General features: G+C 42.7%; 1 long non-coding RNA gene across 1 annotated transcript; it reads left to right on the top strand.

Moving 5' to 3' along the window:
• Positions 1-343: 343 nt before the first annotated feature.
• Positions 344-16,584, top strand: LOC130599982 (uncharacterized). Its single transcript, XR_008972344.1, has 3 exons — positions 344-501; positions 7,871-7,938; positions 15,905-16,584. It is a non-coding gene; the product is annotated as an uncharacterized LOC130599982 (long non-coding RNA).
• Positions 16,585-21,709: the final 5,125 nt, after the last annotated feature.

Below are 21,709 nucleotides of genomic sequence, written 5' to 3'. Positions count from 1 at the left end.
GATGTTAGATGTGATGTGGTAAAAATGATAATTAAATTGCTTAGGATAACCATAAGCCCCCTTCCCTCCCATGTGTTTGCTGAGGGTACAGAAAAGACACCAGAACAACACTTTAGGTGAGACACCTAGAAGGAGGCTGAAGGTCAGGGTTACAATGCCTAATTTTCAGATACCTGCATTTCCAAGGGAATCCTCAGTCTGTAACAGCACTCCAAGTTATCGTAATTACAATTGTGGTAAGTGGGCACCTCTGGAGGGGCATGCTGGCTGGCCTCAACCTGCTAATAAAAAATGGTGAACAATGGCAGTTTCTCTTCTCTTATCAAGAATTGTTCTCTTCTCTTCTCTTTCCTGGGTGATTTTGGAGAGCAGGATGCAGGCAGCGAGGGTGAGGATCGTGTCACCTAACTTGAGATGTCTGCAATGCAGGGACCATTTTCAGTCATCAGGAGACACAGCTCATCTGCTGTGTCTGCTCTGGGATGGAACGCAGTGCCTAGGGTAAGTAACTCAGATACAGCTGACTACACCGAGGATGCTAAAGTTGAGCAAAATTAATGTGATGCCTTAGTTAAAAAGCTAGGCATTTCCAGTGATAAATAACAAGCTTTGAGGATGTAAGTTTTGAATGTGGTGCTCTCCAGGGATAATTCAGTGCCCAGCCATATGTATCTAGAAAGTTGTGGCACTGTAGTTTTCCTTCATATCTAGTTCTGTGACGTAAAAGATCCTGTTGGTGTTTTCGTTGAGCTTCTGCATTTGCATTGGGGTTGGTAAGCAAGCCAAGGCTGCTCTTTTAAAAACCTTGAAGCAGAGAGTGAGTCCAGTTACTTTTGAATAATAGTTTTGGATTCAAGCACCAGAACAAAGTGGTGGTTTCATATGGGTTCACCTTTGGCGAGGCAGGAGGAAACTGCTTCTCTTGCTATTAACTCATTTGAATGGTATCTTGTGAAATGTCTGCTGAAAGGCAGTGTTCACATGATTGGGATAGTTAAAGTGGATTTTGATGAGAGGTAAATGAAGGAATATGTATGCACATACATAGGAATACATATTTCCCACACCTGAGATACTTTCCTCTATTAGTTATGGGTGAGATGTCTTTTCTGCTTGACTTTGCTGTCACTTCAGAACATTTTTGGGCAATGGGTCTGTGAGGCATACGGATTAAAAAAAAAAGCCTTCTACAGCTATATTAAGTGTTGGCATCTCTCACAGGACTTTATCACCATTTTTTTCCCCCTTAAATCTCCTACTCCTGGATTTATGTAATTAAATGACAATCTCGGCTCTTGTGAAAAATAAAAAATATCATTTCTATATATCATGATTCTAGAGGGATGCTTTAAAAAGTGATTTGAAACTACCCTGAATGTGCAGCAACCAACAGAGAAATGAAATGAAAACCACATTTATTATTAGGAAAATCCTGAAACTTTTAACTGTACTTGTCATTTTTAAAGTTGACTTATGATTTAGACTAGACATTAAGAACAGATTTCTAACTTTCAGTTGCAAAGCACAAGAATAGATTGCCTAGAATGGCAGTGGGAGGATTTTGAAAATAGATTGGACAAGTGTCTGCTGGGAATGGTTCAGCTACAGTTGATCCAGCCCGATGCAGAAGGATGCGCAAGTGACCTCTAATTCTGAGCTGCAGCACATTGTGCTCTCTGAAGGCTGGCAGTGGTCCCCTCTGCCAGTGCTGCGGCAGGAGCCTGGCTGGGTTATGCTGAGGTGCAGTGGCCAGCAGGCACAGGTGGATGAGCCTCTGTCCTTCCTGGGATGTATACTGTGACGGGGAGTACCAGCTCTGACAGGAGGGGTGTCATGGTTGGGATCGGCCCCCTGACCTTTCCACTTGGCTTCACCAAGCATATTTTCGGTTATAAGCAGCTTCTCTGGGCAGCCAGGAACGAGGTAGGGAGTCACCTTCTCTGCAAATGTTATACATGAATAAACACCTTCCCAGGCTTACTTAACCCCAGTCCACTGTGTGTCTGTTTCCCTGCTGACACACCATTAGCTTCTGAAGCATCTACATTTCCTGAATCACAACTGAGATAACTTATCGTTCCAGCTGCTTATCTCAGACCTGCCCTGTGGATCTGGTGGGAAAATTTCCCCTTTAGCATGTAACAACAGGCGCCCGATACTTGCTTTGAAATGTTCCCCTTCTTTAAAAAAAGAAGATTTGGGATTCTTGCCCTGTACATTTTGCATCTCTCTTTCCATCTCTATGCCCATATAGCTTGGTTTATTACTATCGGACTACTGCCCCATATCTTGCTGCCTGTGATATCAATTCCATCCAATATATGCCCCAGGAAGTTTTGGGTGCATTAGGAATATCCTTGTCTTGCAGTTGTCAAAGTTAGTGTGCCTTTTAGAAAGTGGGCAGGGAAGGGATTAGGTACATATTCAGGAAACTCTTCTGGAAGCTGCAGGAATATAGGAGTGCAGGAACAAGTGTCTGTTTAATTGTCTTTTTCATGTCTATTCTTCTCTTAACAAATCCTCTAGATATCAAGTCACCACATACGATGTTATGCATAGGTTCACTTTCTGGGGAAAGAGCAGATGCAAAAGCAGCTATAGCAGCTAGTGTGATGACCCCGTAGAAGAGGAAGGATGGGACTGGAGAGGAGTATTTTCAGGAGACATCCCTTTGCGGTCCCTCTTCCATAGAGTTTCACCCTGCTCCCCAGGGCAGCCAGGTGTGGCATCGATGGAAGCTGCTTGTCTGGTAAGCTTCTCAGCATCCTTTCTTGCAAACATGGCAGACAGGGTATGCTTCTTGTCTCCACTGCAGCTGGAGCTGCCAGCGAGCCCCTGGCATGCTTGGAGTTGCACAAAGGTGCGCTTGCTGCTGCATGCATCTCTGCAGAGCCTGACCCCAAAAAGGTGTGACCCATCTCATGTAAGCTGCTGGCTCAGTTTGATCCCTGTGTTTATGCCCACCACTATAGACTTCACTGGGACTTTTTTAGGGGATCTGCCATTTAGAAATGTTATAACGTTTTCTTATTGTAGCTTTAGGTAAGAAAACAGACACGCTGCAGGATAGGAAGAAGATCAGGGCAAGAAGTTGAACCTATTCTTGCTATACTGAGTACTGATACCCCTAAATCACCACTTATGTAATCTTATCCAAAGTGGTGGAAAGGAACATGTAACTAACCACAGAGTCAGGATTAATTGGCTGCAATTTTATTATGAGAGAAATAAGGAGTATGATGGACACACTGGTGCTATCATCTATAGATAGGCTCCCTGATGCTTTTCACCATAAGATTCTGCTTCCTTCTGCTTATGTAGTTTTGCCATCTGTCTTGATTCGAGTGTTTCAGTGCTTGATGTTTTCATCCAGATCAAGATCCAGGAGACAAGTGAAAATATAAGCAGCCTATCTTTCATTTCAAACAAAAAAGCATCTTGTTTTCAAAGTTGCAAAGTTTGAAAGGGAAGCCTTGTGAATGCAATGAGAAAGATAACCACCTCAACTGCAGGTGCCTGCTTCTACTACTATTTGAAAAACAGTTTTACAGCTGATCTATGGGGCTTCTTGTGCATGGCCTGATTTGTAGTTTCTTAATGCTTGGGACTGGCAGTATTGTTTATAGCTTTGCCAAGATTACAACAACGAAAGAGCTTTCTTTTTCAGCTAGTCCTTGACTCCCGGCAAACTACTCTGGAAACAGTTTTGTGGTTCAGTCATTTTAGTGAATGAAATTAGGGGAAAATGATATATTTGAACATCCTAAAAAAAAATACCACAATTACTTCATTGGGAAGATCTGGCACAATATGCTTTGGTACAGAAACTCGGCATTCTCTAGGACAAGGAAGTGCCTTTAACCAAGCTCTGATATTTCTGAAAATGCCACTTTACAGCTGCTTGTTGAGGCTGGGCCAGATACAGTCCTTGCAGGCTCCGTATACATTTAACATGCTCCACCCTCTCTCCTTACCCTGTCATGATTAGATTGTAGAAGGAGAAAGAGATCCCAAGTGAGTGGGTTGGGGAGGTTTTCCCTGCAACCTCTCTTTATGGTGACTTTAAGTTTCTGCGTTTCTGGGTGGGGGAATTGCCAGTAGTGGTCACTCTCTTGTGATCTTATGTTTTTTGTCTTCTGGAATGCCTCTGGAATATGGAGAGGAGGAAACTCCCAGAAGTGCAGAAAGACAGAGGGAGGATGCAGGTTCAGACAAGAAAAGAGGAGAAAGGGGAAAGCAGAGCAGGAGTTGGATGAGATTAAGAGAATGAGGGAAGCATCAGGGCCTGAAGTAGGACAGAATATGATGCTGAATGGGGGGATCCAAGGGGCAGGATCCAAGACTGTTGTCTCTCAGCTCTTGTGTTCTGACTTTCAAGTAGCAGTGGATGCGCTAGCCTTGGACATGCTGCCACACACTTCTGGTGAGTGTCACTTAGAAGATAACAGCCTGTTACTGCCATTATTTCAAGTAAGAAATGGTTCCACAGAGCTAATTGTGAGTGGAAGACTTAATTCTTCTACCCAGTGATACATTTATTTTAAAACAAGTAATAAAGTTCTCCTCCTCCTGAATTCCATCTGTCTGAGGGGTATGAAGGTTGAATAATTGAGCCTTCAAAAGTTACAGCATGCCAGAATTAAGTTTCTCTACATAAATTAAAATGTGCTTGTGTGATCACGTATCTGGCCCCAGCTGACTAGGACTGGACATCCAAATTTGAGTGATCCCTTGTGAAGAGTTTGATCAAAAGACCAAATGCTTTTTAAAAGGTTTTAGTTGCACATGGCAATGACAGATAATAACCACACATTGTGTGTGCATTATTTTCATCCCAAAGCCTCCCTCATAATGTGGGTGGAACACTTCATTTGTCATTGAAAATTAGCCCTCACCAGGAAAGGAAATCTGACCTGTTATTTGCTGGAGCACAAGCTCATTACGCTCTTTCTTCTGGCTGGAAGTGAAAGAAGCCATCACCTTTTTATTTTGTTGGGGAAAACAGAGAACAGCATTATGCAGTGCAGCGTTGAGTTGAATGGCATTATGCAATGCAACATGGAGTTATCCTCACCAGATGCCCTAAAACTTTTCAGTGATAAGCCACAGACACCAGTTAAAGTTGTATTGTTCCTTGTCATGATGGCTGGTGCTCACCCTGACCTTCCTGGCCCATCAAGACATGCTGTTGCTGGAAGAGGCTGCAGAAGTTTCCCATGGCCCAGCTTGTCTGTGCAAATGGGCACAGAGCAGCTGTAGCAGCCTTATAGCCAGAGCCTTGGTTTGACTGCTGTTTTCTTCCTCCTTCTCAGTCACTGCAGTCAAGCTCCAAAGAGGTGAACAGAGTGAGAGTAACTCTTGGAAACAGGGGTTTATTATTTTTCTGGCCTTATATGCTTCGTAATCTTCAGTAATGACGCTGCAAAGGCAGAAGTCTCGGTTCCACACTGAATATGCAACACTTTTTTATCTACTAATTCTTGAGTAGACGTGAGCCATCGCTGCGCCAAGGAAAATTAGGTTTGTCAGTTCATTCCCATTTTAAAAACAATCTTACAAATCTGCATGCTCTCCATCCTATCTATAGCTCCTCTACCTCCATCTTTGCACAGCATAAGACCCAGGTTACCTGGGCTCCTGTGGTGCATGCAGAACACATGACATTCTGTTCAATTTTAATGAAGAGCATTTCCAAAATTAATTATCTTGAAACAAATATTAAATGACTGCTCTGTAAAACATAGGAAGAGGAATTATTGCAGAGGAATGAAGGCTGTTATGAATGTTGCTGTTGCGCTCTGGTTCGCAGCCCTCATGTCCTCCCCCAGCCCCCAGCCCCAATGGAAATAGCAATGGGTACGAGACTCCTCTCAGGATTTAGACATGTGCCTTATTTCCAGCAGGTGGGTGACGCCAGTGACCGGATGTGCCCTGAATTAAGCGTGTCTGTAAGGGTATTTTTTAGTGAATTGAGACTTCCACTTGTATTATGCTGAGGCCAGCAGACTTCAGTTAGCTCTGGATCTGACTGCAGCACCTGAATCTCCCCAGCTTTCCAGCCCTCTGCCCCCTCACAGGCTTTGCAGAACTGCTGCCTGTATCTGACTGCTCTCGTGTTGAAAGAGCTCTTGTTCCTCTCCAGTAACTCTTCAGTATGCTGTTTATGGTTTGAAGTTATAAAGAGCTAATAGGAAGCCACCGGTAAGCATAACATTTTAACTGTTTCCAATGTTTTTGCTTTCAGTAAAAAGATACCCCTCTAAAATAAGAAACAGTTCACTTTGTTTATGCAGGCAGCCCAAATTTATCATCTTTTATCCTGATGATTAATACATCAGTTAGGGTGGGGATTATATCTGTGAATCTTGCCCTTCCTGAAAAAAGAAGTAAAAAAAATAATAAAAAAATAACAAGAAAAGAAAAATTAAAACCTGTGTGATGACAGGTGGAAATGGGCTCAGATAACAAGGATTATATTGCAAAGTCTAATATGAAGATGGGTTATAGCTAAACCTTGCCAAAATTAAAAAAAGGAAATCTGATCAGCATGGAAGGCAGCTGAATCTGACCAAAGACTTATGGAATAAAGTGCCATTTGCATCCTTTTTCTTTTCTGCAGTCTCAAAGCAGTGATAAATAGTACAACAGAAAAGAAGTGGCAGTGAAATGCCTTATTTAAAAACTTTTTTATATATTAATCTCTTTTCAAAAGGAATAAAATAAGAAACTGAAAGTAAACAGTTCTGTTTAATATATAAAAAGCATATAAAATGCATTTTAAGATTTATGTTTTTATGTATATGCGTTTATACTTCTTTGTTGACAGTAAAAAACAAGAGAATGAAAAAGAGATCTCCATTTTTTTTCGTACGCATATTCATGCATCTTTTTTTCTAAGGTATCCAGGTGTCAGAAATCACTTGCAATATACATGAAACAGGGGTTTACTGTGAAACGCAGTTTTACCAAGTAACAGAGTAAATAGGAGATTGTATGTACAGTAAATGGAACCTAAGTATCATATCATGTAGTAGAAAAAAATAAATAAGCCAGTCTGTGTCCTTCTGGCTGCAGTGTTTTAATTCCACAGCAAAGGGCCTGGTTGCCTGTCTGCCTGCCACACTGACCACATGAGGTAGTGGGTGTCCAGGCTGGCTCCCCCTGCTCCAGCACCCAGCACGGCCATTGAGGACATGGGTTCAGAAGGGTTTGGCCAGCCTTTTGGGACAGATGTTTTAAGAGAATTTGACTTTTACATATATACCTCAGCCACGGGCTGAATTTTCAGAACAGCTTAGCTACTGGGCGCTGGGCTGCTTGGAAATACAGATATTTCCTTTGGGTGCTCATGCAGGAACAGACAGGGGCAGGTCTATGTAGGGCTGCAGTTCAGGAAGTCATCTCTCTCCCTAGGGGACACTTCCAGAGCAGCAGTTCCAGCTAGGATGGTAAACTCACATGGATGTAGCTGTGTGTCGTACTGTCTGAGCTTCCTTTGGGCACCACTCAGGAATGCCAGTGGTTGTCAGAAAGAAGCAGAGCAGAAAAATATGCATACGGTCTAAGACCACCCTTAATGAAGGCCATGGGAGTTTTGCTTCTGCTTTGGAGTAAGGAGATACTTCCGACCAGAAGAGTCAACACTCATTACTGAAAGCTTTGAATTAATCTTTGATTGAAGCCTAGTATGTCCACAGCTAAGAGTTAGTACTTTGGTCTACTTGCCATACTTCTGTTCATATGTAAAATAATGAAAAAGGTGTGCTCTTAAGGACACTTGTAGGCTGTACAATGCTGTGCTGAAGCTTTTATTACATTGATCCAACTACTTTCTGCAGGTTATGTAAAGTAATCTTTCTGTATCTCACAGAATTTGCATCCTGGGAGTGATTGATACTCTAAGTGTGATGAAGCTGACTGCCATCCCCTACCACACAGGTGTGTGATGAGTCCTGGTTTGAGGTGTGCTATTATTTACTGCCAAGGTTATTTCATAAATTCAGTTTCACACTTCTAATTCAGACCTGCATGCTTTCTAATGCTTTCTAAAGCATGCAGACCTGCATGCTTTCTAACCCTAACCCTAACCCTTATTAAGTCATCATTTCTTGAACAAACTAAACCAAACTAAAAGGCACTGGTAATAGATTGGTTTTATTCCACTCCATAAATGTATGAAGTATTGTTTTATTATACATTAAAAGTATGATTATGTGTGATGGCACCTTTGGATTATGTCAATGGATGAGCACCACTTTTCGTTGCTAGCTTTAATCTCAGAATAGATCACTTTTAGTTTGATCACTTTGCTTTAGACAGATCACTTTGCTTTACAGCAGAAAAGGTAATTGCAGTTGGTCAGATAGTTGCAGAATTCAGCCTTTCTAACCTCTGCCACACATGAAAACAGGGCAGACTCCCAGGAGTGGGAAGGATGTCTGGTCTGGGGCTGCATTTTGGATTTGTGCTGGAAACAGTGTTGGCAACACAGGGATGTTTTAGTTATTGCTGAGCAATGCTTAAACAGGGTCAAGGCCTTTTCTGCTCCTCACACTACCCCACCAGTGAGTGGCTGTGGGTGCACAAGGAGTTGTGAGGGGACACAGCCAGGACACCTGACCCCAACTGACCAAAGGGATATCCCAATCATACGGTGTCATGCTCACATATAAAGCTGGGGGAACGTGGAGGAAGGGAGGGACATTCGGAGTGATGCTGTTTGTCTTCCCAAGTAACTGTTGCATGTGATGGAGCTCTGCTTTCCTGGAGATGGCTGAACACCAGCCTGCCCATGGGAACCGGTGAATGAATTCCTTGTTTTCCTTTGCGTGTATGACTGCTGCTTTACCTATTAAACTGTCTTTATCTCAGCAGCATAAGCTTTCTCAATTTTACTCTTCTGATTCTCTTCCCCCATCCTAATGTGGGGGGGGGAGTGAGCCATCCTCACAGAAGATAATTCATATGGGTAATGAAGTGGGGTCAGTCACAGACATGCATTTTCTGTGCAGATAGCGGGAAACCATATAGAAAAAATCAGTGCAAAGACCACTCATTCTGGAGATGGGAGCATTGCTAATTTGCTGTGTATTTTACTCCTTTTAAAACAAGGATGTGTGTGGCACTTGCTTAGAATGGATGCTTGGCATTGATGTCAGAGTAAATCCATATACTTCCTTTATATTAGATCACTGTTTTATTTCAAGAGTTACATGCATACAGGATGACAGCAAGCTGATTTTCCAAATTGCTCTGCTTTGTCACTGTTAGCTTCTGGCATTAGGCCATCGAGATACTCTGTTTTTGAGATGTGCCCTGCCAGTTCCAGAGTTGTCTCTCCAACTATATCACCTTTCCAAAGGTCACTTATGTTCCTACAGTAAGTGGTACATTTGTTTTTTCTCCATAAATAATGATTCTGTAGCTGTACAAAGAAATAAAACCACAGTCTCTCCCAATGTAGTGCTCTATTGAGAAACAATGTATTGAAAACAAATTCTAAAGGAAATGCGGCTTATCACTGGCTGCAGTTTCTCAACTCCTGTGAATATTCCCTACCACAAGGATCCTATTAAATAAAAGGGATTTTTGAATAAAATATTTCTCAGAATCTTTTGCATCTCAATGTGAGCTCTCTGGTGTATGAGGAATCACCTACCAGGGTAAGTATTTTCCAAGCAACAGTGTGGGAGGTTTGGAAGTGCTGAGGAGGCAGAAGTACCAGGGAGGGGGAAAAATGCCTTTCTGTTTTGCCAATACATTCCTGGCTGCCAATTTCCACATAAAGCTGCAGATGCTACACAGGAATGGGAACTTTCAGATAGTGTCACACAACTCTTGAGATTCACTGCCACTGAAAATATAATTAGATATCTGGTTATCCAGCTAGAGGTCAGGAAGCTAAAGTTAATTGCTAACCTGTTTATCCTACTCAAGGGATAAAGCACATAAATACAGTTAGAAACTGCTGAAAGCCTAAGAGACCCCTGCTGAAAGCTTGCTGCAGGCTTAAGGCAACAGTTTCAAAAGTGCCTGAGGGAATGAAAAATGTGGGGGCCCCTGTATGCCACCCGCACTGGTACAGCAAGCTCTGCGGTAGCAGCCTGCAGAGGTCCTGCTTGGCCACAGTCCCATCAGCAGACTGCCTCCCTCATCCCTCCCCCTGTTATCCTAGGCAAAGACTCTCTATAAAGCAAAGCTCTTCTGGAAGGGGTAGATCGATCCTCACTGACTTAAGAGGGGAAGGCCCTTGAAGAAACCAGACTTAGGGACTCTTGAAACAGGTGCCCCAGACTTTTGTTTAAGCGGCTGCAGTTTACAAGCCCAGTCCTCCAAAGCCTTACTTGTATGAATAGTCCTTACCCTTCAGCCTAGTGTGGCTGAAATCAATGCCTCTTCACATGCCCCTTTCATGCTTAAATGACAGGAACCACAAGTCGTTTGTTTCCACTCCTTTCACCACCTGATTTCCTACATCAAAACCCCCACATCTATCTATTCTGAGTAGGCAATGAAGTCCCTTATGCCTGTACAATGCAGCCCACTTTCAAACGGAACATTTTTTGTTACCCCTTGTTCTTATTAAAAGAACTCCTGTGCATATATAGACTTTGATTATCAAACCACATAATTCAGGCAAAACCGAACAGGACTTCCATGGGGCTGAGGAAAGTCACTCCATCATTCCCTAAAGGCAATCTTCTTCCCGAGTCCCTCCTCTCTCCCCTGGAATATTTCTGGGCTACAGCACATGAAAGAAGCCAGAAGAATTATTTTTGTATCAAGGAAATGTCATTTTATTTTTACTCTCCCCACACTGGAAAAAACATCCTTTTTTTATCAAAGTTTTCCAAAACATTTTCCTCCAGCACAGGTTGAGCGTGGTGTTTCTCTCCCCTCATTTTCACCACTGAAAAGTCAGCAACCCAGTTCAAGCCGCTCGCCTGGGCTCCCTCAGCGGTGGCCAAGAGAAAAGGTGCAGGGTACTCCCAGCACTCTGCTGCATGGTGGGTGACAATTCAGCTGGAGGGATGAGTCTCACCCAAACCACAAGGATTAGAAGTGATTGCAAAGCAGAAAGGTTTTGCTGGCTTAAATGGTGGCCCTCAGCTGTGGCAATGCCTCTGCCCCTTCATTCAGAGTAATACTTAGGTATAAGCCAGACTTTTAAGTATGTGCTCACTGGCTCCAAAGAAAATTAAGAGTGTGCTTTAGCCTTGTCCTCTTACTGGCATGCTCACCCTAATACTCTGTCAGGGAGCACATTATTATTGCCTGTTGCTTAATACAAACATGATGGAGTCGTTGATTCATATTATTTAATAAGGAGATGACTGACTGTTCTACACTGTCTGTGTCTTAGGAGCAGTAAAATGAATCCATTAACTTATTAACTTTTATTTTGAAATCTTTCATGGAACTGTCATGTTATTTTGATTTGAGTAAGAGATTCTTCTTTTCTAACAACTGTTCTTTTGGTCCACGGAGACTCACGTACTTCTGTTAATAGGTCAGAATTATGAGATGTATCACTCATGTTCAGAATCTTTTTGTAGTGTATAGCTTATTAATAATAGATTTGAATATCAAAAATAATGATATGCTGTTTCAGCATTTAATTTTGGGGAAACATTCAGAACATTTCCCCCTTGTACTGGCGCAGTCAGTGATGAAGATAGAGAGACGAACTGTACTGTAGGTGGGAGCAGAGACACTGCAGCAGCTAATGTGAGGCTGAGCTTTAAATTTTTATGACAATTCATAAACTATTTTTCTAGCCGAGACCCTGGCTAATCGCAGCCTCTCCCTGACAATTTCCTTGTTCTGATTCTCGTGGATTTAATAGTGCTCGTGGGGGGTGAGCTGGGTAAGATAGCTGGCTCTTGTAAGCTGCTTACGAGTGTGTACATTTTTCTTCAGGAATGTCATGTCTTCGGCAAGCTGTTTGCAGGCGAGTGATTTCTCTCTTAATTCTTGTCTGTCTAATGGTTTTACTAGTGGAGGGTGGACATGTAAATTCAAAGTGATGGCTCAGAAGCATTTATTCTTGGCAAAATTGTACTGGGTTGTTATCTTTTACATCTGGTATCTCTCCGTGCCTCTTTCATCATCTCCTTTCCACCCCTGGCCTCACCACCCTGGGGCTTTCTCCAACATTTGCCATATCTTCCTTTTCAGATTTACCCTGTGGGCACTGCCAGAACTCTTTTCATCTACTGTCTTGACTAATGGCATCTTTTCTTATATACATCCACACAACAGCTCTCAACACCTGCCATCTCCTCACCTTGCCCTCCATCTAACTTTCCCACCACGTGGGGAGAAAGGTAAGACACAACAAATGTGGTTTAAGTAGTTCCTCATCTTGCCAGCAATAGCTCTTACACTGTTGGTGAGAACTCCTTTTCTAACCCCTTTTACTGCTGGGAAGATACAGGCAGCCTCCTAAGTTCCTTCTCTTCCTTTTTAAAGGCAGAGGGAGCCTTGCTCACCACCACTGGAACTAGACTGGATAACTCAAGGGCTTGTCTCTTGCAGTGTCAGACTGTTTGTTTTGGTAATTTTTGGCCCAATCTTTCCACTTCCAACTCTGCTTTATCCCAGAACCGTTGCCCTGTGTGAATGGGTTTGCTGTTTTACCCTTGGGGTTTGATGTTCCTTTCTATAGTATGTGCCAGGAAGACAGTGAAGCAAAACCTAATTTTAAAATGAACATAGTTTTTTTGGCCCCTGTGTGGTGATGGTGACCTCTGCCTTTGGCAATGTATCCCAGCTACTACTGTTAGGATCATCTTTTTGGCTGGTGGCTGACATCATGTTTAGTTTTTAGCTCACATCTTGAATCTCTTCACCAAAGCCCCACTCTCCACCGTATTGAACACAACTTTTCTCTCCTGCTTAGTGAGATTTAGGTCAGCTTCAATCTCTTTGTGATTGCTGTTGTACCTTACTGTAGTGACTCCAGCTTTGCCAGCATCAGCAGTCTCATGATCCTGTCCCTGTGCATGGGCTGTCCTTTCTGAACCAGCTAGTTCACACGTTACCACCTTACCTCTACAATTCCCTCTCAATGTCATTGCAGCTGAAAGGCCTGCAAAAATTGCTACCCACTCAAGGCTACGTACAGGACCAATAAATACTTTAAATATCTCTTTTCTATAAATATGGCTTTTAAAGATGTTTGGAAATATTTCTGGCTGACTCTACCATCCAGGGTGAGTCACTTCAGCACCAGCTCCTGCTGCTTTTCCCTGCATCTTTCTCTCTCCCATCAGTCAGGTTGCTTTGTTGAACCTGTTAGCTGCAACCTCCATGAAACTGGTGCTTTTCCTCTCCACATTGATGACCTCCAACTACTTTATTCCAGTGGTTATAGGCAGTCTCTGTTGATACGATGGAGTGGCATGGAAAGGGAGCATGCTCCTGCTGCCTTTTCCCAGAGGAGCCAGATGTTAGGAGGCATTAGGGGCATTCAACAGCAGGAGATGGATTGAGAGAAATCCCTCTTAAAATGCTGCAGGGTGGCATTGCTGGAACATATCTGCTGGCCCTTTCACCTTCTGCAGTGCCAGGTCCAGCCGCCGTGTGGAGGGAGAGCACATTCAGGTGGAGGGGTTGCTGGCACAGGTGGGCACTGAACTCATGCAACCAAAGGTGTCTGCAGTGAGTGTCGGCAGTCCTGGGACTGCAGCGTGCCCGGTTTGGCAGGAGTCATCTGCAATTTAGAGCGCCTCTTACTTGGAGCGAAAGATTTTGGCATGGACAGGAGTCTAGTTAGAAGCAAAATGCTTCAGTCCAGGGACTTCTTATTCAGTGAATTTGTGTTCTGCTGCCAGAGCAGAGCTTCAGGTTTATACTACATAGTATAAAACACTCAAACCCAAAAACTTGACCTATGTATAAACCTCATATGATAAATACTGCTGGCCCTGAGATAGAAAAGTGAATTTAAAGGCAGAACATAGCTTGTCCTTACAGCCTTTTCCCCACCTTACAGCCCCTTTTCCCCCATTGCTTTTCTACCCTGTGCAGGCAGTGTGACCAAATATTCTCAATGCTTCCCCTCCTCATGTTTTACATATATTACATATATGCCTTACAGTAGTGAGCAGCTTTAAAATTGTCGTGTGGCTTACCTCATCCTCTCAACCAGGAATTTCATAAATAAATCACTGTCTTTCATACCTTTTTTGCAGATCGCATCTGTCTGAAGCGTGTGCGCTTCAATAAGTGTGCCTGACAGAGAAATTAAAAAGAAAAATCATCTCCCAAACAGAAACTGTAAGAGGCATGTTGAGCTAAACACTCTCTGCACATTATTACAAGCTGAATATGATTTGAGAAAGAGTGTTTAGAAAGTAAAGGTGACATTTTGTTTCCCTGAGCTCAGTGGGGCAGAACTTCACCTGGGGTAAATTGAAGTGGTTCATTGAAATCAATAGCTACTTCGCACTTGCTGGGACCAGTTCTGCTGAATTTTAGCCATTGGTTATTGAAGGGGTTATTTTTTTCTGAAGGAACTAAATATTTCTTCATAGCATGCCTTGCTGTTGGGATTTATTCAGTTTTCTATGAGTAATTCAGAGAGATTTTCCATTGAGACAGTTTTTCAGTAGAAATGGGGATTCCTAACTTAACAGATTTTTTAAAGCAATTTATATATATGCTTTTCCTGGAGAAAATTGTCACATAAATACATAAATAGATGACTAGTGAAAAACCCCAACTTCTTTTTTTTTTTTTTTTTCTTGTTTGTTAAAATTGAAGCCGTTTTAACAAACTGAAAGTGACCCTGCATTTGATCTGGAAATACTATGCCGATGCCTTATGGGAAGTGTATTTTAGGGATGTAAAGCTTTTATTTCCCTCATTACTCTGTATTCTCCTGTTTTGCAGCTGCACTGTGAAAAGGACAGACCCCGTGAAGCTCCTTGAGAGACCATGGTGACCGTAAGGTCCTTTCCAACCCTAACTATTCTATGATTCTAGGATTCTATGGTCTGTGAGAGCAGCCCCTGGGGGAGTGTGAGGCACTGCTATGTCTATGAGGCTTTGCAATGATATGCTTACCTTGAAGGTTTTTTGGCCATTTTCCCTTTAGCTGAAGAGTCATGGACTTTAGAAATCCCAGAAAAAGAATCCCACCTCATCCCATCTTCTTTTCCATCAACAGTTTTGAGTCATGGGAGTGATGGGAAGAAGAAGGAGGGAATCCCTTTCCCATCTCTCAGGTTTTCTCAGAAGGAACACCCCCCCCCCCCCCCGTCTTCTGTTGAGTGCTCTCCTCCTGAGAGTATTTGGACAATGATTAATGGTCCTGGTGGAGATTGCACTTCTTCACAGCCTCTAAATACCTCTCTGTTATGGAGCTGGATACATGCCACGTCCAGTGGGAGTATCAGAGGAAGTCCTGGGAGGCAGTTGCGCCTGTGGAAATTGTGGGGGGGTGGTGTTAGGGCTCTGGTGGAGGCTCTGCCACCACACATCTTTTAGCCAGCCAAAGCTGCTCCCTCCCTCCAGTGAGACCTGCCTACCTGCAGTGTATATGGGCCAAAGGGCAGGTTTCCTGTATCTTTTAGTGAATAATAAATGTTTACGCCATTCCTGTTTTCATTTGAATGCACTGTAGATAATCTGAGTGATGCTTATTTGCAGTAAGACCACTTTACACCAGGATCTTGGTGTAAATTTGCCCTTTATTTAAGACCTTTGCTTGTTACCAGAAGGGGTTAAAGTCGCCCTTGTGGAAAGGAGAATTATTTATGCCAAAGGCAGTTTGACTTCAATCCTGCAGGAAGGTTGATTTTTCTATACAGTTTTATGTTTGGATAGTGCTCAGAAATAGCAGTATAAATACTAAATGCGTACCTAAAATGTACGTACAGGCTTTTCTTTGTTTTTCTAGTGGACACAACATAGGATGGCCCTGCCTGCTTCTTGCTGGAGTCAGCACCCCTCTCTAACTCTCACCTTGCTTCAGCTATGTGTGAAAAAATATTCACTCCAATGGCCTCAAGATCATCAGAGAAACAGCATCATTTAAAGAGGGCATGTGAATACTTAGATAGAGCTTTATTGCATTTTAATCGCTATTCCCTTAAACCTATAAATATACCCTAATGCTAAAATCAGTTTTGAACTTTTAAACTTGATTTTAAGGCCGTCTTTTTTTTCCCCTTTCCTTAACTGAAATGGGAAAAAAATACCTAAACAAAAATCTGCATAATGATTGTGCACTGTAAGTTGCTGTGCTCTTTTGCATAAAAGATTTTCCATATTACAGCAGGGGGCTTTCTCCTGCTATGTCAGTAAGAAGAAGAAAATTCATTTCTTACACCCGCCTGTCATTTGCCCTTTTATGATCGAACCGTATACCATCAGGCAACCACAAAAATGACAAAAGCTTTTGCAACTGAATACATCTGATAATTGCGGTGTTTGGCTAAATTTAGGACTACAGTGGCTGATACTGCAGTGTTTGGTAGAGGAAAAAAATGAAGATACGTTGTGTTATCCTATTTTACAGTCTGCGAGACTTCAGTAATCACCTTACATGATCCATCACCTGAAACAGTGTTTCTATTCTGTTAAACTTCTAGATTTTAAGGATTTTTTTTTTTTTTTTTTTTTTTTAATTTTAAGGATTTTTCTTTTTTTTTAATACAAACCAAGCCTCTAACGCTTCAAAGAAGGGAGTACCCATGGGGTTGCCTTTTCGGTTTATGAATTTTGAGGTTAAAGCGATTCACTTTTAGAGAGAGCCTGCAAGACATGTTCAACCCCTGGGGTTTGTGAGCTTTGGGGCATGAGGGCTATGAGATCTTCCCAAGAAACGTGTTGCTGTACTGGTACTGTAGGAAGTTATAGGAAAGTCAGGGAGGTTTTGCAAATGGAAATCCCACAGAATTTTTCCTTTATATAAGGGAGACAATCTCTATGTATGTGCTGCCTTTGGAAGCATCCTGTGCAAGGTACTTGTGTTAACCAAGAATATTGTATTTACTCAAATAAACTGGACTTAGCAATTGATACATTTTGAAATTTAGGTGGGAGCCACATGGTCTAGATGACCTTTAAAGGTCTCTTCTGACCTCTAACAATTCTATGATTCTGTGATTTTATGAATCTATGATTGATTCAAAATAAAAACAACATGGAACTGCTGGAACAAGTCCAGAGGAGGGCGACAAGGATAATCAGGTGACTGGAGCATCTCCCATATGAAGACAGGCTGAGAAAGTTCAGCCTGGAGAAAAGAAGGCTGCGTGGAGACCTCATAGCAGCCTTCCAGTATCTGAAGGGGGCCTGTAAGGGTGCTGGGGAGGGACTCTTCATTAAGGACTGTAGTGATAGGACAAGGGGTAACGGGTTAAAACTTAAACAGGGGAAGTTTAGATTGGATATAAGGAAGAAGTTCTTTACTATGAGGGTGGTGAGGCACTGGAATGGGTTGCCCAGGGAGGTTGTGAATGCTTCATCCCTGGTGGTGTTCAAGGCCAGGTTGGACAGAGCCTTGGGTGCTATGGTTTAGTGTGAGGTGTCCCTGCCCATGGCAGAGGGGTTGGAACTAGATGATCTTAAAGTCCTTTCCAAGCCCAACTATTCTGTGATTCTATGATTCTATGGACTGTTCCAAAGGTGACTGGCATGAACAGGAAGATTCAACCAAGGCTCTTATGGAGTACCAGTTAAAAGCAGGTTCTGAGTTTGAATTTGGCCAAATTGTGTTGAAATTTGCATTCCTAAGAACATGAGAAGAATATGAGAAACAGAGTTGTACAGAAGTTCAAGGAAGCTCAAGATTTTGATGTATCAGTAAAACTATTTCAATAAGTCAAGACAATTTAAAGCAATATAAGCACTTCCTCTTAATCTACAGTAATCATTACATGACTTGATTAAACACAATCTGGCAAAATATACACCACTTGGGGGACCCTGATGTGCACCTTGCCCAGGCAAAAGCTCCAGTGAGAGGTTTTCATCAGCTGTGCAATGCTAAGGCTTTAAAAACTTCACCAGTCTATAGTCTAACATGAATCAATATAACTATCAGTATTATACTGATATCACAAACAAATAATTCCCTTCCACAGCAGAAAAATCTTTCCATCAGATCATGAGAGGATACTGAAGTGAGAAATGATTTGATATGAAGTTTTTTCTGATGGTTATAATTCGTATATGTAGCCATTTAGGGTTTTCTGAGAGTAGCTTTAAGTTCTTATTATTGATTTGATGTGTTTTAATATATTTTCATGACCTTTCAAAACACATTGTTAAAAATTGTATATTTACTTTGTTACTGTGTAAAGACATAGATACAATTAATATTTAACATGTGTACCTTCAGAATGAATCCTCCTTTCCTCATCCAGATGAGATATATTGTAAATCAGGAGCACTGTCCCATTCCTTCCTTTCCTACTGAACTGGAGAGAAACACCACAATCAAAGAGAGGCACAGTAAATACAGCAAAAGAAAGGGGTAAGGGAGGCGGCAGGCACTGGTCACATTGGAGGAAGGTGCTTAAATAGTATTTTTCAAGTTCCATCTATATCTTTGTTTCATGTTTTATGGTTATTTATTTATCAGGAAACTTGGGTGTGGAGGACAATGAAAAGATGTGTGTATTCTGTATGATGGGGGACAAGAAAATGAATCCAGAGCATGGGGGGTGAGGTCTGCGCCTGATTCAGTGGTACCAAGAAGGACCAGGGGTAGCTTCCAGGCATTTGTCCAAGGGACCCCGTGGTGTTGAGATTTTCACTCTACCTGTAGCACTTGAAGCGTTTGGTTCCCAATGAAAAGAAATGATGAAGTGGACCAAAATGTTAACTGGGGAAAATAGAGATCTTCAGCTCATTTGTCAGGATAAAGCCATTAATGGGACTGTAACTGTGATGAAAACTCAAGTCTTTGACTTTAATAATGGATGATGATAATATTATTAATACAGACATTTCACACTTCATTTTTATTTCAGATTATATTTTAAAATATTTAAAATGGTCTTTATGGCTATTATTAGGACTTATCTGATGTTATGCTAGACTGCCATGTCCTTTGGATATACTGCATACATGCAGGAGCTATGGCATACTCTCCATCAAATAATCTCCCTGGAATTCAATATGCAAATTATGGGACACTAAGATTTGAAGTATGATAGTTTTAATGTAGAGTATGTAAAAAATATTTTTTGGGCTGATACACAGCTTTAATGAAGGGTGGATGATATTTACTATTTCTATGTTAAGATTTTGATGTCTTGGTACTTGAAGCCTGGGGTGCCTCTGGTTCCCAAGGAGGCTTAATCATCCTCTGTATGCTGAGAGCTCTCCTACCTGGTGTGTTATTGACCACAGTGCTGTGGCACAGGACGAGTCCCCAGGATCAAGGGGACTTAGCACAAGGGCTTTGCTGAACTGAAGTTTTAACCTTGCCAGAGGTGACATACATTACAGAGTGGATTGATTCCCTCCCTTGGTTGTAGTTGCATTTGTATAAAGGCGCTATAGGCAAGGACTGAACATGCAGTCCTAGCAGCTGCAATGAGCCAGTGTGGTTGCAGCAGCTGGAGGACTGGGCTATGGAGCTGAGGGAAGAGGTGCAAACGGTCCCAGCAGATCCCATCTCATCCTTGCAGCAGTTGCATTATGGTTTTGCTTTCTTCTTCTTCATGGGCTTGGAAAGCTGCTGGGAGCCTCATAGCCAGTTTGGATTTGTGGGAGGAGAAGGCCCAGCTACTATGAGCTGGCTGAAATGAGCCTTGATGTAGCTTGTCAGCATCAAAGGGGTGACCAGCTGCTGTGGCTTTGATGAGCTAAACTCAAATTCAGCATCTCTGCACTAGAGTCACTTCTGCTTGTCTTGCAGCCAGCCGGAGTGGGGCAGATAGAGGGCACGTGTCTTGCTAGAGGTCAGACAGTAAGTCAATAGCTTTACCAAGCTGAGATACTGGGACCTTTTATTTTGTCAAAACCATATGCTGCTCTCTTTTACATATTCTGGGGGTGGCAGATGGGTGGAAGCCCCTTCCTTTCAGAGCAAAGTTGGCTGGTGACAGCATAAATGCCACTACACCTTCCCAAAGGGGTCTGTGGTACTTACACGATAGAGTGAAGTCTGGGGAAGTGGAGAGTCATTGAAAACATCCACTTAGCTTCTCTTCTATCCTTGATGGCACTGCTTAGCCTAACGCAATCAAACTCCTGTTTCTTACATGGTGAGGTTTTCTGGAGGGCTGGTTTAAGCCCATGGGTCAGTAAAACTGGTAGAAACCAGACACTCTTCTGAAGATCATGGAACATACTGAAGACTTTATACTGTCAGATCAACAAAGCTCCCAGCTGTCTGGATAGACACAGTCTCTTCCCTTCTCTGGCTGACATTCAGTCCCCTTGCTGCAGCCACTGGATGAGACAGCCCTGGCAGGTAGTTACCCTCAAGTTCTGCTTGACTGGGGAGAGGAGTTTTCCCTGTGAACCAAAACTCTGTGCCTCGATGGGCCCAGCTCCCCCACCCCTTCATATCCTTCAGGATCCTCCCTGCTTCCCTTCCTCGAACACTGGCTTTGCTGCTGCTACCCTTCCTGTGCCCTCTGCAGCCTCTTCAGTGCAGCCACCACCACAGGGCTTGCAAAGCCACTGGAACCCCATGGGCTGATGGAAGTGGTGTAGTGAGTGTGCCCAGCACAGTGTTTGGAGTCACCTGAGGTGGCTGCAGCAGAGCCTGGAGGGGGTCCTGGGTAACCCCTGCTGACAGATATTCTCCTGGCGTGCCCTGGCTCAGGTGACAGGCACATTCACTTGCGGAGAGACCAGCAGGGGAGTCTTTGTGTTGTGGTACAATGGGGTGTCACACCTCTGAAGAAGCAGGAACCCTCCTGCCTCCTGAAAACTAACAGTAGCTTTCCCTGAGAGGTTCGTACTCTACAGGAGGCATGTAAACTTGCTGTCCTGATTATACAGCTGCCAGCCTAGTTCTGGGAAACGAGCGCATGAAAATGAGTGCAGAAAATGAGCCTTCTAATAAGGCTCAAAGACTTTGAACTTCCCCCTATTGTCACCGTAGGTCTTCCCTTACTTGCTTAGCAGAGGGAGAACTATTCAGCTACAATCAAATAATGCAAATGACCTGAAGGGAATTCATCCTGGAGACACTTGCTGGATACACTGCTAATATGGTTTCCTCTCTTTCACTATTCAACCAGAATCTAGGATGACCTTTCCAATGAAACATAAAACTTACAATGTGCACCCTTACTAATGTATTCTAATGCAATTAGTTCATACAAAAGGCTTGTTAAATTTGCAGTATCTCCTTTCACCTTTACAATAATTGCTAGTGATCCCAGACCATAAGTGTGTGTCATTCTGCAAGGCTCCTGAACTGTAAATAAAATGGAAAGTTTATATGATAACTCTCCTGCCTGTCTCCTCAACAGTCCTGCTTTTCTTGCAGAGGTGTTTTTTCATGAAGCCTAAATCTGGCTCAAGAGAAAGGGTGAAAAGAAAAGATGTAAGCTGTAGTGAGGTATTAGGACTGGAACAATACTGCCAGTTTACATCATTGTGCTTTTTTGGGGGGCAAGAAAATAAATGATAAGGTTAATGGGAAATATGGAAGCTTACAACATTGCTGGGTAGTGGCTCCATTTTGCTGAGGAAATAGAGGAATGTACTCCTCCCTCGGCGTGTTTATCAT

Source organism: Pezoporus wallicus, unplaced genomic scaffold, assembly GCF_028554395.1.
Source record: "Pezoporus wallicus isolate ANWC-B61680 ecotype Strahan unplaced genomic scaffold, APGP_CSIRO_Pwel_v1 contig_747, whole genome shotgun sequence".
In the NCBI taxonomy this organism is placed as follows: domain Eukaryota; kingdom Metazoa; phylum Chordata; class Aves; order Psittaciformes; family Psittacidae; genus Pezoporus; species Pezoporus wallicus.
Note: the sequence above shows the minus strand (reverse complement) of the source record. Positions and strands in the feature narration are given on the sequence as shown.